Source organism: Leopardus geoffroyi, chromosome A1, assembly GCF_018350155.1.
Source record: "Leopardus geoffroyi isolate Oge1 chromosome A1, O.geoffroyi_Oge1_pat1.0, whole genome shotgun sequence".
NCBI lineage: Eukaryota > Metazoa > Chordata > Mammalia > Carnivora > Felidae > Leopardus > Leopardus geoffroyi.
This window is the reverse complement of record NC_059326.1, coordinates 36,888,404-36,900,885: the sequence shown is the minus strand read 5'-3', so window position 1 is coordinate 36,900,885 and position 12,482 is coordinate 36,888,404.

Sequence of the window (12,482 nt, the reverse complement as noted above, 5' to 3'; positions counted from 1 at the left end):
GGCAACCTAAATTTCAAATATGTTAAGAATATCAATACTTCTTCATAAACTGATAATAGTAAATATTTCCTATTGAGATAATTTGCATTGTTCATAAGTTACATTAAAAAGAATTTGTGGGGCGCCTGGGTGGCGCAGTCGGTTAAGCATCTGACTTCAGCCAGGTCACGGTCTCACGGTCCGTGAGTTCGAGCCCTGCGTCAGGCTCTGGGCTGATGGCTTATGATGGCTCAGAGCCTGGAGCCTGTTTCCGATTCTGTGTCTCCCTCTCTCTCTCTGACCCTCCCCCGTTCATGCTCTGTCTCTCTCTGTCCCAAAAATAAATAAACGTTGAAAAAATTTAAAAAAAAAAAAAATAATAATTTGTTGGGGCGCCTGGGTGGCGCAGTCGGTTAAGTGTCCGACTTCAGCCAGGTCACAATCTCAAGGTCCGTGAGTTCGAGCCCCGCGTCAGGCTCTGGGCTGATGGCTCAGAGCCTGGAGCCTGTTTCCGATTCTGTGTCTCCCTCTCTCTCTGCCCCTCCCCCGTTCATGCTCTGTCTCTCTCTGTCCCAAAAATAAATAAACGTTGAAAAAAAAAAAAAGAAAAAAAAAAAGAATTTGTTGGGGAGCCAGCGTGGCTCAGTTAGTTAAGTGTCTGACTCTTGATTTCGGCTTAGGTCATGATCTCATGTTTCATGAGTTAGAGCACTGTTTTGGGCTCTGCCCTGACAGCACAGATCCTGCTTGGGATTCTCCCTTTCTCCTCTCTCTCTGTCCCTCCCTGGCTTGTGCTTTCACTCTGTCTCTAAAAATAAATAAATAAACATTAAAAAATTAAAAGAACTTGTTAATATCCCTGCTTGGAAACAAGCAAACAACAAAATTAATTACATATCCATTCAGAGATAAAAACTTGAGACCCAGAGAGAGAAGAGAAAAAAAAAAAAAAAACAACGATCTTCAAGGTCAAAAACTAGCCAATGGCAAATCTGGTATCTTGTATATTCCTTCCATAGTCAACAATACTGTCCCTAAAATCTGTCTCTGTAATGTTTGGATTTCTTTACTCATAATACATTCCATGTTAGCAATTTATTTTAGAAAGAAAAGCTCTTGAATTAGTTTAGCAACATAAATGTCATACACATAGAGATTAAACATACAGAATCTTTAATGTCTTAATATAACAGCTGTTATCCTCATTTTTAGCTGAAGCTCAGGCAAATAAAATACTATTTAAGAATTCAAGGAAAGGGACATGCTTTTTTAAAAAATCTATACTATCTAAAATAAGATACTTACATATGAGCTTCTTAGTTCATTATTTCATACCTCACTCTCACCAGTGCTCCCTGAAGTGTAAATATTCAGTATGTTGGAGGCTATATCTGAATTTTCCAGATAGCTCAGAAATAAAAGACCAAAGTGACCACTGAAAATCTAGAAATTTGGTGGCAGCCATTATCTTTAGCATTTCTCTGTTCTGAGATTTCACAGAACCCTAAAGAAAAAAATAAAAAAACTTTAAATGTTCCTCTCGTTCCACTATAAACCTAATATATCATTTAAAGCTGAAATAGTGTTATACAAATTACAACAAAAAAGAGAAGAGGTTAGAAATCTTCGGCATGGTAGAACTTTTTACAACTGAATTTCTAGGTACTATATATCCAAGTCCTAGCATAGGAATTATTGCAAAAAAAAAAAAAAAAAGCTCATTAATTCAACTTACACCTTACCACACAATAACTAGTATTAGACACTAGAAATACTTAACCTTTACACTGACGGAATGCAGTACAGAAGACAGATATAAGCAAATATTTATGATCAGTGTGATGAGTGTTATCACATTGACCTGCAAAGGATACTGTAAGATCATGTAAGACAGACACCCTACCCAGACAGGAAATAGAAGGAACCTTAGGAGAAAGGCAGGCAGGCAGGAAACACTGACCAAATCATCCAAGCAGAGAGGAAAGAAAATTTAGATATGATAGTAAGAGGAAGAATGAAGCCACCATTTCCTCAGCACCCAATATCAAAACTTTGGAGTAATATTTTGCTTCTTCTTATCCTTCCCACTTCTTATTCTGGTTATTAAACTATGCTGATTCATTCTCCCTGTTTTTCCACTTCCTCTACATTACCTGGTCCCAAGTTTACTAGATGCTTCCAGCATGACTGCAAAAGCCCCTTAATTGGTCATTTGGTCTTGATCTGGAGCCAAGGGATCATCTCCTTAACTACTTGATAATAAAAAGAAAATATACATATGTAATAAACATATATATAATAAGTATAAATTATATATGTATATGACATATACAACAAAATGCTAATTATCACATTGCTGGGAAAAAATAACTATGATTCTTACATAATTAAGGCAGTGAAAAGTTTAAAGATATTTGCCAAACGTTCTTTTACAGCATTTTCCGTTTATGAGCAACTCAGACTTCAAATATGTTAAGAATATAAATACTTCTTCCTAAAACTGATAATGGTAACAAATACATATTTAGTGTAAAGCTTAAACTTCCAAAATGGAAGAGCAAGGCTTGCCAGTAGATTGATTTTACCCAAACTATTCAGCTTTATTTCCTATTTAACTCCCCAGATCTTCCACTGATGCATGATTATTTTGTCTCTGTCCACAATATGTCTACACCTGCCACTTTGATTTTTTTTCCACATTGTTTCTACATACATAGCAGCACACATGCACCCACACATATACATACCCATACAGACTCCACTCTATTTTTGTTCAAACCTTAAATGTTCTTCAAGGTCCACTTTAATTTTCAGCTTTTCTGGATTGTCTTTAGCAGCTTTTCCATTCCATTCCAATTCAAATTGCAATCCTCCTTCCCAGAACATTTATAATCTCTTCATCCCAATTTGCTTCTTGTTCATTCAATCCAGATACATTTATTAAATATGCACACTGCATAAGGCACTATGTTAAGTGCCGTCAAAACATAAATAAGCAAGGTAAACATGATTATTGCTTTCGTGGAGTTAACATTCTTAATTTAAGACTGATGACATACCGTCTCTGCAGCATTTTCCTAAACATGGTGTTTTATATGTATAGTTACTTCACATGTATTCTAGTTTCCTATATGTAAAAACTACATGAAACAGTTATTTTGTATTCTCTATAATAGTTCGTAGGCAGTGTCCATAAAAGGCAAGTGAGTTAAAAAGAAAAAAGAAAGTACATGGAGCTAAATTTAAGATGAAATAATTTCCTCTTTATTCTTATCTCTTTATACTTCAAGAAAGATTAACAATGGAAAAGGTTGCATTTGAATTCCAGGATTCAAAACAGCATTTTTCACAGATCTCTATTTAAACTTAAAAATAAAGTGACTTTAAAAGCTAATGTGTCCAATAGATGGTCCTATCTCTCTAGAGAATATAATCCTTCAGAGGTTTTCCAAAATTTTATTAATATACCTTTTGGGGAATTCGTCAGTCACTCTCTTATTTTTTTTCTAGAACCTAATCAAAAGACTTCCCAATGCATCCTCCTTTGCAATGGAATTATCTTAAAAATAATTCAGAACAAACCAAACTAAATAAATTGTATTGCGCAAAGAGCAAGGGTATCTTTAAGTAAATCATAACTTAAATGTCTGCAAGTGTTATTTTTATAATAGCCTTAGGAACTATGACTAGAATTGACATAAACATGTTATGTGCCCTGGGATAGAGATGTGAAGAATGTTAGATAGTCATCAACAGTAGTCTAGCTCATCAATCAAGTAAAACTAGGTTTCAACCATTGTTCTGAGAAGGGTTTTGTCCTACCTTGACCCTACATTTTCAGACCTGCCTTCTCCCAAGTCACAGTTAAAACAGAACATCTAATATTCATGGCCTTGGGCAAATACTTCAAAATAGTAATATTATTTGGTCCAATATATTAATTCCTTATCAACTGTATAGAAAGCAGGGAAAGTTAAAACAGTATTGGAACATGGTAGCTTTAGGGTGTTGAAACAATGATAGCTTTAGGTGTTTAAACACACACACACACACACACACACACACACACACACACACACTCATTCCCATTCAAAAGAGGAAATAAACGTTGAAACAAAATGGAAAACAATGTATACTGTATTACCCCAATAAGCCCCTCATACATAATGAGCTCATTTATTTGCATATAAGTATATTAGTACTCTTATTCTCTAAGCCACAATAAACTTAAAATACACTTGTTTTTAAAAAGAATAACCCTCTCAAGCCTCAGCATTCACATTTTACTATGAAGGCACATGTACCTTCCTTTTTTATTTTCCCCTCTCATTATCAGATTCATGGGACTATCTCGGGCCTGTTGATCTGACACCTCTAGCACTCTGCAGGGCCTGATTTTATGTGTTTGTCCTTCTCTTTATCTCAAAGAAGCCCATTTCTAAAGGAATAGGCAAATTAATTGGTTTTGGCCTCCTCCTAACTAGAACTTAAATGTTTCTCCCATAGCCAACATGATTCTTCTTACATGATTCTTCTGATTATCTTTTCTTCCCCATGTGATTTATCTGAGGCTCTTCACTATTACTCATATACTGAAACACATATGCTGTAGCATTTCATAAGGTTCTAGAATGTAAGAGGGAAAACACTGTAAGAGGAAATAATGATCTCAGAGCAAAGTATCAAAAGAATATGCAGCATAAATTCAAGATTATTCCTACTGTATAGGGTTCCAGCATTATTTGTGTATTAAATCACCTGGACGCATTTTTAAAACTTATTCCCAGATCACAGCCCAGAATGATTACACAAGTTTCTAAGGGGATACCAACACCAAGCATTAACAACCACTAACACAACAAGGATATAACAAACTTGTATGGAGATTGGAAGGAAATATCTAGTTCCTTATTGAAATGAGAGAGATGCTAAGTGAGAAAGCCAGGTAATATGCCAACCTTTCTTCAGCTAGCAGGAGGATCTGAGAAGCAGAGGAAGAGGATGCCGTTAGGCAAAATTCCAAAGATTGGTGTTATGGGTTGAATCATGTCCCCCAAAAAGATGCAGTTAAGTTGTAACCCCTATTACCAGAGAATGTGACCTTTTTTGGTAACAGAGAGTCCAGAGGGAATCAAGTTAAAATGAGGTTACCAGCCTGGGCCCTGACCCAAAATGACTGTTATCCTTCTAATAAGAGGAAACTGGACACAAAGACACATAAGAACAGAAGGGAAATGATGTGAAGACCCACAGGGAAAAGACAGCCAGGTGACTGCGTGGTGCTTCTACAAGCCAGGGAACACCAAGGTTTGCCTGCAAACTCTAAAGGCTAGTAGAGGCAAGAAAAGACTGTCCCCTAAAGCAGTCACAGAGAACATGGTCCTGCCAATACTTGTTTTCACACTTCAAGACTCCAAAACTGTGAGACCACCAATTTCTATTGTTTCAATTCATCCAGTGTTTAGCATTTCATTATAGCAGCCCTAGGAAACCAGTACAGTTGGGAATGGGGATTATATTCTGGCAGAGTTCACAGCGGTTGGAGGAAAACTACACAAGGGGTAGGGAAATGCAAACTAACATTAAAGACCGCAATCTCTACATAGTTGGAATTTCTTGGCTTGGCACAGTGTTTTATCAGTGACTAATGATTAGCGATACATTTTCCTTTTCTTCAGAATCGATTGTCTAGTTATTACTAATGCATGACAATGTGCAACAACCAGCCCAGATATTTTTCCTTTTAAAAATGTTCTTTTTGCTATTAGATTGGCATGCGCTTTTCTGAGATGGTTCAAAACACCAAAACAACTGTTTCTAAGTTTTTCATTGTAGAGACCACCACTTCATTCAGCACTTTTGCAGCAAACCCAAACATCTCCATTTCATTGCAGATGGGAAATACCTATTTTGAAAAGGGTTAATAACAAAACCTAAGCACTGACAATGAAAATGTAAGTGATGAAGATACAATCCAGCAACAGTTTGGTTCTTAGATATATATAGTTTGGTTCTTAGATTGACCACTGAATTTTATTTCTATTTCTATTGTCATATAAACATGTATGAGTAAACATATGTGTAAACATGTTATACATGTTACATATACACGTGTACATATACACATGTATATGTATATATATATACATATACACATATATATTATATATATTACATGAAGTTCCTCTTATTTCCTATTTAAACATTAAAATCTAATACCTTGTGCTACAAAAATAAATTTAAAAATTAAAACACAAAGGGGAAAAAAAGACCATCATACTATGCAATCAATTAACTCTTACTTTGCCGAAACACTGATTTCTTCTCCTAACCTCTTATAATGGTTCAAAGTAACACATCCATTATTCTTAGCCTAGGTAACACCCTTACTGGTTTTACTGGTTCTGTAAGAGGGATGGAAAGACTCACTGATAACCTTCTGCCAAATCCTATGTAATTTATAACCCAAAACCACAACACTGATATTTACAGTATTCTATATCTTTTATGTAAATCCCATGAGAGCAAAATTCTAAAGGATGTGTGCATAAGAGAATGCTAATAGTATGTAGAGGGGAAAAAATCTAAGTCAGCATGCATCAAGAGGCCTGTGTTGGAAATCAAAATCTGCCACTCTCTAGGTACTGGATTTCAGACATATCGCAATTTTCCTGAGTGTTTTCTGGTTATTAAGACAAAAGTATTAGTGGTCATTAATACAAAAAGCAATAGTGGATAAACAGCAATTAAAAATTAGCAACTGACCCTTCCTCTTCCTATGCCTACTTTTTAAGTGTCAGAGATTCTTGCATGTCTCTTGCGATCCCATTCTCTTTTTAAATGAAAACACACTCTTTCTGCACATATGTACTGCCAAAGCTTCCATTGTCCTAAGGTATGACAAATTTGTTGACTAAATGTATCAATTAGTGAAAACCAACTATATCTGCAACATAGATCTCTTTCTTCAGAGTCAGACCCATGCACCCAACTTCCAGTCACACAATCCTCACTTGACTGTTTCAGAAAAAGCCAAACTCACAAAGTCTAAAAGAGAGGTCATCTACTCCGCAACTATGCTTCTATTCTCATGTTCTCAATCTTTGTGACTGACCCCCTATAGAATACCAATCTTTCTATAGGTCTGTACATATGTGGGTGTCTGAGTTCTTCTGAAGACAATGACATGAATTAGTACTATAATAATTTCATCATTTCCATTCTCAGGCCATCAGCTCTCTCTAGCATACACTTTCTTCTGAGGGACGTCAGTGGGTCCCAACATCAAATATGTTTGAAAAACACCAATATACAATGTTAAATAAGTTTCTCCACTAGGGGAATTCTTGGTTTTTAATAAATTAATGAGCACTGTGAATGTACAAGGGTGTGGGAGTTGTAATGTGCAGCATTCCTAAATGTATTTGTCCATACAACACTTTCCCATCAGACATCTCATGAGGAAAATGCTGGTGAGAGCATATTTTGATTAGCTCTGGTGTAGCAGACCCAGGATATGGCCAGACATTATCTAAGCCAGCCCTTCAACCTTGGACAGAGCTTAACCGCCCAGGGTCTCACTTCATCTCCACCATGAGGATTGGTCTGCACTACAGAAGACCAATTTGCTTTACATTAAAATAGTTCCTAATAGCTTTTTGTCAAACCAACTGAACCCAGTTATTTTCTTTTTAATTCTGTGAGGTATCATTATCTTTATTTTACAAAGAAGCAAATAGGATCAAGAGAGAGCAAACATTTGCTCAAGAAACATAGATATAAACTAACCAAGTTAAGGATTTACATTTTGTCATATCATAATCAGGCCAATCCTCTCTCCCCTGTATTAAAATTCTATGATTTACGATTGTTAGCATGGAAGAAAGATGAGTGAATGACAAACTCTGGGAAAGAGTTCTCATTTGTACTGAGTTAAAGTTAGTTTAAATCAGTGGAAAGTGAAAAAAAAAAATCAGCAGAAAGTGGAAATTACCAGAAACTTTCAACTTTCTGAAGATTTTATGTACGTATAGAAGATTAACAAGCAAATTTTAAAATTACATTTTATGACTACATTAGAACAATTTAGAATGAAAATATCAACTATTTTACGTAGCCTTTCAAGTTTATGAAAGTAAAGAACTTTTCCCTTATATTACTAATTTTTTAAAAATAGTTTTATGTCACGGAGCCATCTTCAACCCTGACTATTCTGTGCAATAGTAATAATGAGGATGACAATAGCTGACATGTACCCAGGATTTACAATGTGTCACGTACTGTAGTAGAAGCTTCACAAAGCATTCTCTTACTTAATCCTCACAACCAACCTCTGAAATAAGATGTTATTATTATCCTAGAGAAGCACAGTGAGTCTTGAAGGAGCTATATCAAACCTTCCCAATCCATGAGCTAGTAGACAGAGCCAGATTCAAACCTCTGACCAACTGGCTAGAGGAAACCAATTCTTAAGGAACATGCCAGTGTTTTCTGAGTAAAATAAGACTTAATCCATTTAAGACACAGCATTAGAAAGTTAAGAAGAATACCTGAGGCTGGAGCTTGTTACATGCTGTAAATATGTAATGATTCTAGCAAGAAATTTTAAATTAAATAGATCTATGCACTTTAGATACAGGTTAAACAAAATTCTTCTGAAAGTTCTCCCCCAAGATGAACAATGTCAGGATCACACTACCTGTCTGGTGACATTAAAGAAAACATTACAAAACTCACTCACACAACAGGAAGATGTCATGATGTGATGGCTCCCATCCAGAATTAGCCTGGATTTTCTTGGCCAAAAAGAGGGAAGGGAGTAAATAGAAGATGATTTTAAAACTACAAGGCTGCCTCTGAGATTAGAGCTACATGCAATGAGCCTGTCTCTCCTGTGCTCCTCTGGCCAAGGCCGGTATAGATTATGGCTCAAAATTCCTCCAAATTCTGCTATTCTATGATTCTACTAGGTAAGTAAACTACTCCCTGGGTGTGAGGTAACAACTCTTCTAGGAGACACATTACTGCTTCAGGTTCCCACATTGCCAATTAGTGTACTAGAGATGAAGTGTAATGCCCTGAAAGAGTTAGTGTTCCAAAGAGCCAACAAGGTGTTTCTTATTCACCTTGAGGGCTGGCTGGTGGAAGTTACCTGTCTAAGAACCAGTACAACATTTTGAAATATGTATCCTGAGAGTAAAGCTGGGTTCACTCACCTTTGTCTAAATCTGCAGCAAACCTACACATGAAAAATGAATTAAACTACCATGTGTTTTTATAAGGCAGTGACATTATCTGAAGGAAACTAATTGGAAAACTTTTATTTTTCTGGAAATTCTCTGAAGATATCATTCATCAAATAAGTTTGTGTCCTGGGCTGTTATATATGGGGCTCTCCAAACAGTGAGCTATTAACTCACAGCCTTATCTCCCTAAACCCACTCATCTTTTCTTCTTTAATCTTGTAATGAAATGTGAAGCTGTGGTGGTTATGTGTACACCCTTCCCCCGATGCACTTGGGGTTCTCCCTAGTCGACACGACTGTCATTCTCATGTAACTGGGACCTTGCTCCTGGGTTCAGTGCCTTGCCCCTACTCTTCCTTGACTTTACCTCTGGTGGACCCATCCCCACTTATGTCATCCCTAATCGCACACATAGGTAAAGGGCACATTTACACTTAAAACTTCAAGACGAGAGAATTTCAAGGGATCCCTGTTAAGAGACATGGTAGTTGCAATGTCTGTTTTCAGCTTAGAATTTTTCAGACTCTCAGTTACTTACCGTCTAGGTTATTAGAACACAGGCCATAAAAGCATCAAATGATTTCACCAAGCTCTGCTTGTTGATCATTTGCAAATATTTGTTGAGGAATATCTATGCATTGGCATTGGTGATGCAGCAGTACTCGACAAGGATATGGACCTTCTCACCCCGACCTTCAGGATAAAATGGAGAGACATACTAGTACAAAAATTTCAATATGCTATGTTCAGTAGCATAATCAGGGAAATGAGAGTTTCAAGCAAGTGTGCACAGGTAAGGGACTTCTTGCTCTTCTCTTTCCTGGATCTACTTTCATCGGCCCTCATGAGTGTTCATTAAATGCCGTGATCTGTCATCCGGAACAATTTTAAGTGTACTGAGTTACTTAGTAGGTCTCAGCACTGTCTAAAGCACTTAATATATATTACTTCATTTTATCACTCCAACAACCCAATGAAGCTAGTATTATTACTAAACACTTTAAGCTAAGGGTTTCACCTTAGAGCTAAGGCAAGAAAGTTTACCTAACTTTCCCAAGAACCCACAGTTATTAAGTGGTAGAGACAATATTCCATTCTGGGTAGTCAGGTTCTAAAGCCCACAGGCTTACTCACTCCACTCAACTCTCTATTTTCTATACCTTTTTCATTAGAGTAGCCTCTGAACTGTACCAAGCAACCACCAAATGCATCTATCTGTTTAATCTGTTTAGCCAACAAACATTTATGAGGGGCTTACCAGGTACAATGCACTGTAAGATCATAAAGACAAAACTACAGAGCTAGTTTCTGCCCTCTAAGAAATTTAAAGTTAACGCTGGGAAACAAATAACGTAGAAGGCAAGGTCAATCCAATTCCATCAGAGACAACATCTAACTACCCCCAACCTGGGGAGGAGACAAAAGCACTTCCTCTCTGTATCCAATATCTTCCACATCTAACGGGTGACCAGAAGGTAGCCGGTGATATGTTGATGAGACAGAGAGAAGAACGTGTCCATGAGCACGAACAGAGAGATGGTTTGGTATGTTCCTGAAAAGCGATAAGCTGGCAGCTTGCAGAGCCAAACTGTCCGGGAAGTAGGGTGGGAATTCAAGACGTAGGCCTGGAGAGGAAAGCATATGTCACATCATGAAAGTATGCCTTTTACTCAGAGCAAACAAGGAGTCGCTGAAGGTTGATGAATTTTCATCAAAAGAGTGGCAAATCAGAACTAAAATGCTTTGGGAAGAAAATTTTGGCTATAGCTCATTTCCCATCTTTTTAATATCATTAGCTAACCATGTTCTCTATATGAATACATGAAAGAGTGAACCTTTCTCCCTCTTTCCCTTACTAAGTCTACAGAACTTCACCAATGATTCAGAATAATTGTCCTTGAGGAGGGCACTTTCTCAAAATTCTGCAATAAAGTATGCTTAATTCTTGCCCCAAACTCTTTTGCTTGTCTTTTTCCTTTGGCTTCACAAAGCAAAAATGGAACACAAAACTGAGCAGAAGGAGAAAGCCGCTGCTCTGGATGTGATGAATGGCAGCATTATTATGTTTAATGCTCTTCTCCTGGAATGGGTTGCTTTTTAGAAAAACATTAGTAAATGGCTGATAAAACATGCCAAAGTCCAAGCATATTAATTTAATTCAGTTCAGTCACCTAACAACTATACATGATTGAAGTTTTTAATGGCATTACAACTTCACCCCTTGACGTTCTTTCTACCTTCAATTTTAAGACATAAACTCCTACACTTTCTTTCAGTTTCAGAAACCACTCCTCTATTGCATTTTAGTTACTATACTTTTTTTCTTTTTTGCTCTTGTATATGAGCCATGTAGAAAAGAGGAGATCAAGTATCTATATGTATATATTTATTTACATCTTAGTAAAACTAGAAAACAAATGCCAGTGTATCTATCATCCAGAATAATTTTTGAGAAAATAAAAACAAGTAAAAAAAAAATTTTAGTGTTTATTTATTTTTGAAGGAGAAAGAGACAGAACGTGAGCAGGGGAGGGGCAGAGAGAGTGAGAGACTCAGAATCCCAAGTGGGCTCCAGGCTCTGAGCTGCCAGCAGAGCCTGAAACAGGGCTTGAACTCACAAGCTTTGAGATCATGACCTGAGCTGAAGTCAAACACTTAACTGACAGAGCCACCAGGCACCCCAAAAAACAACTTTAAAGCCCCTCTTCTACTTCTTCCCACATCCCTCTCCCTCTTCCCAGAAGTAGCTACTATTCTAATATTTTTGTTAGTTGATCCTATGTTTTCTGTATTTATGTGGGAATCTCTAAACAACACAGCTTAGTTTCAATCATTTTGAACATAGAATAAATGAAAACAGATTAACAGTCTGCCATGCAGCTCTCCCCAATCAAGCAAAAGGGTTCCTATGAAGCTTAAGGGCATTGTCCCTTATCTGTTCAGCAAGATCCCAAGGGAGAGAAGGGTTACCATGAAGAAATCTGTGATAAAGCCTTTGTCAAGTGGAATGAACCCCAAGAAAGTATACAAAACACTAGAAAGTTCTTAAGAGTTATTTATGCACCAACATGTCCATTTTGCCTGAGGAGAATATAGCATACAATCAGGAGAGGACATCAGATCTTTAGAATTTTATTGACAGGCAGCAGACTGAAAGGGATGTTCAGCTACATACATACGCTGCCTTTGGTGACAAGTTAAATATGAAGATGATAGCAAGAGCCCAAAGTGCGGAGCTGGGAGCCATGGAGAATTATT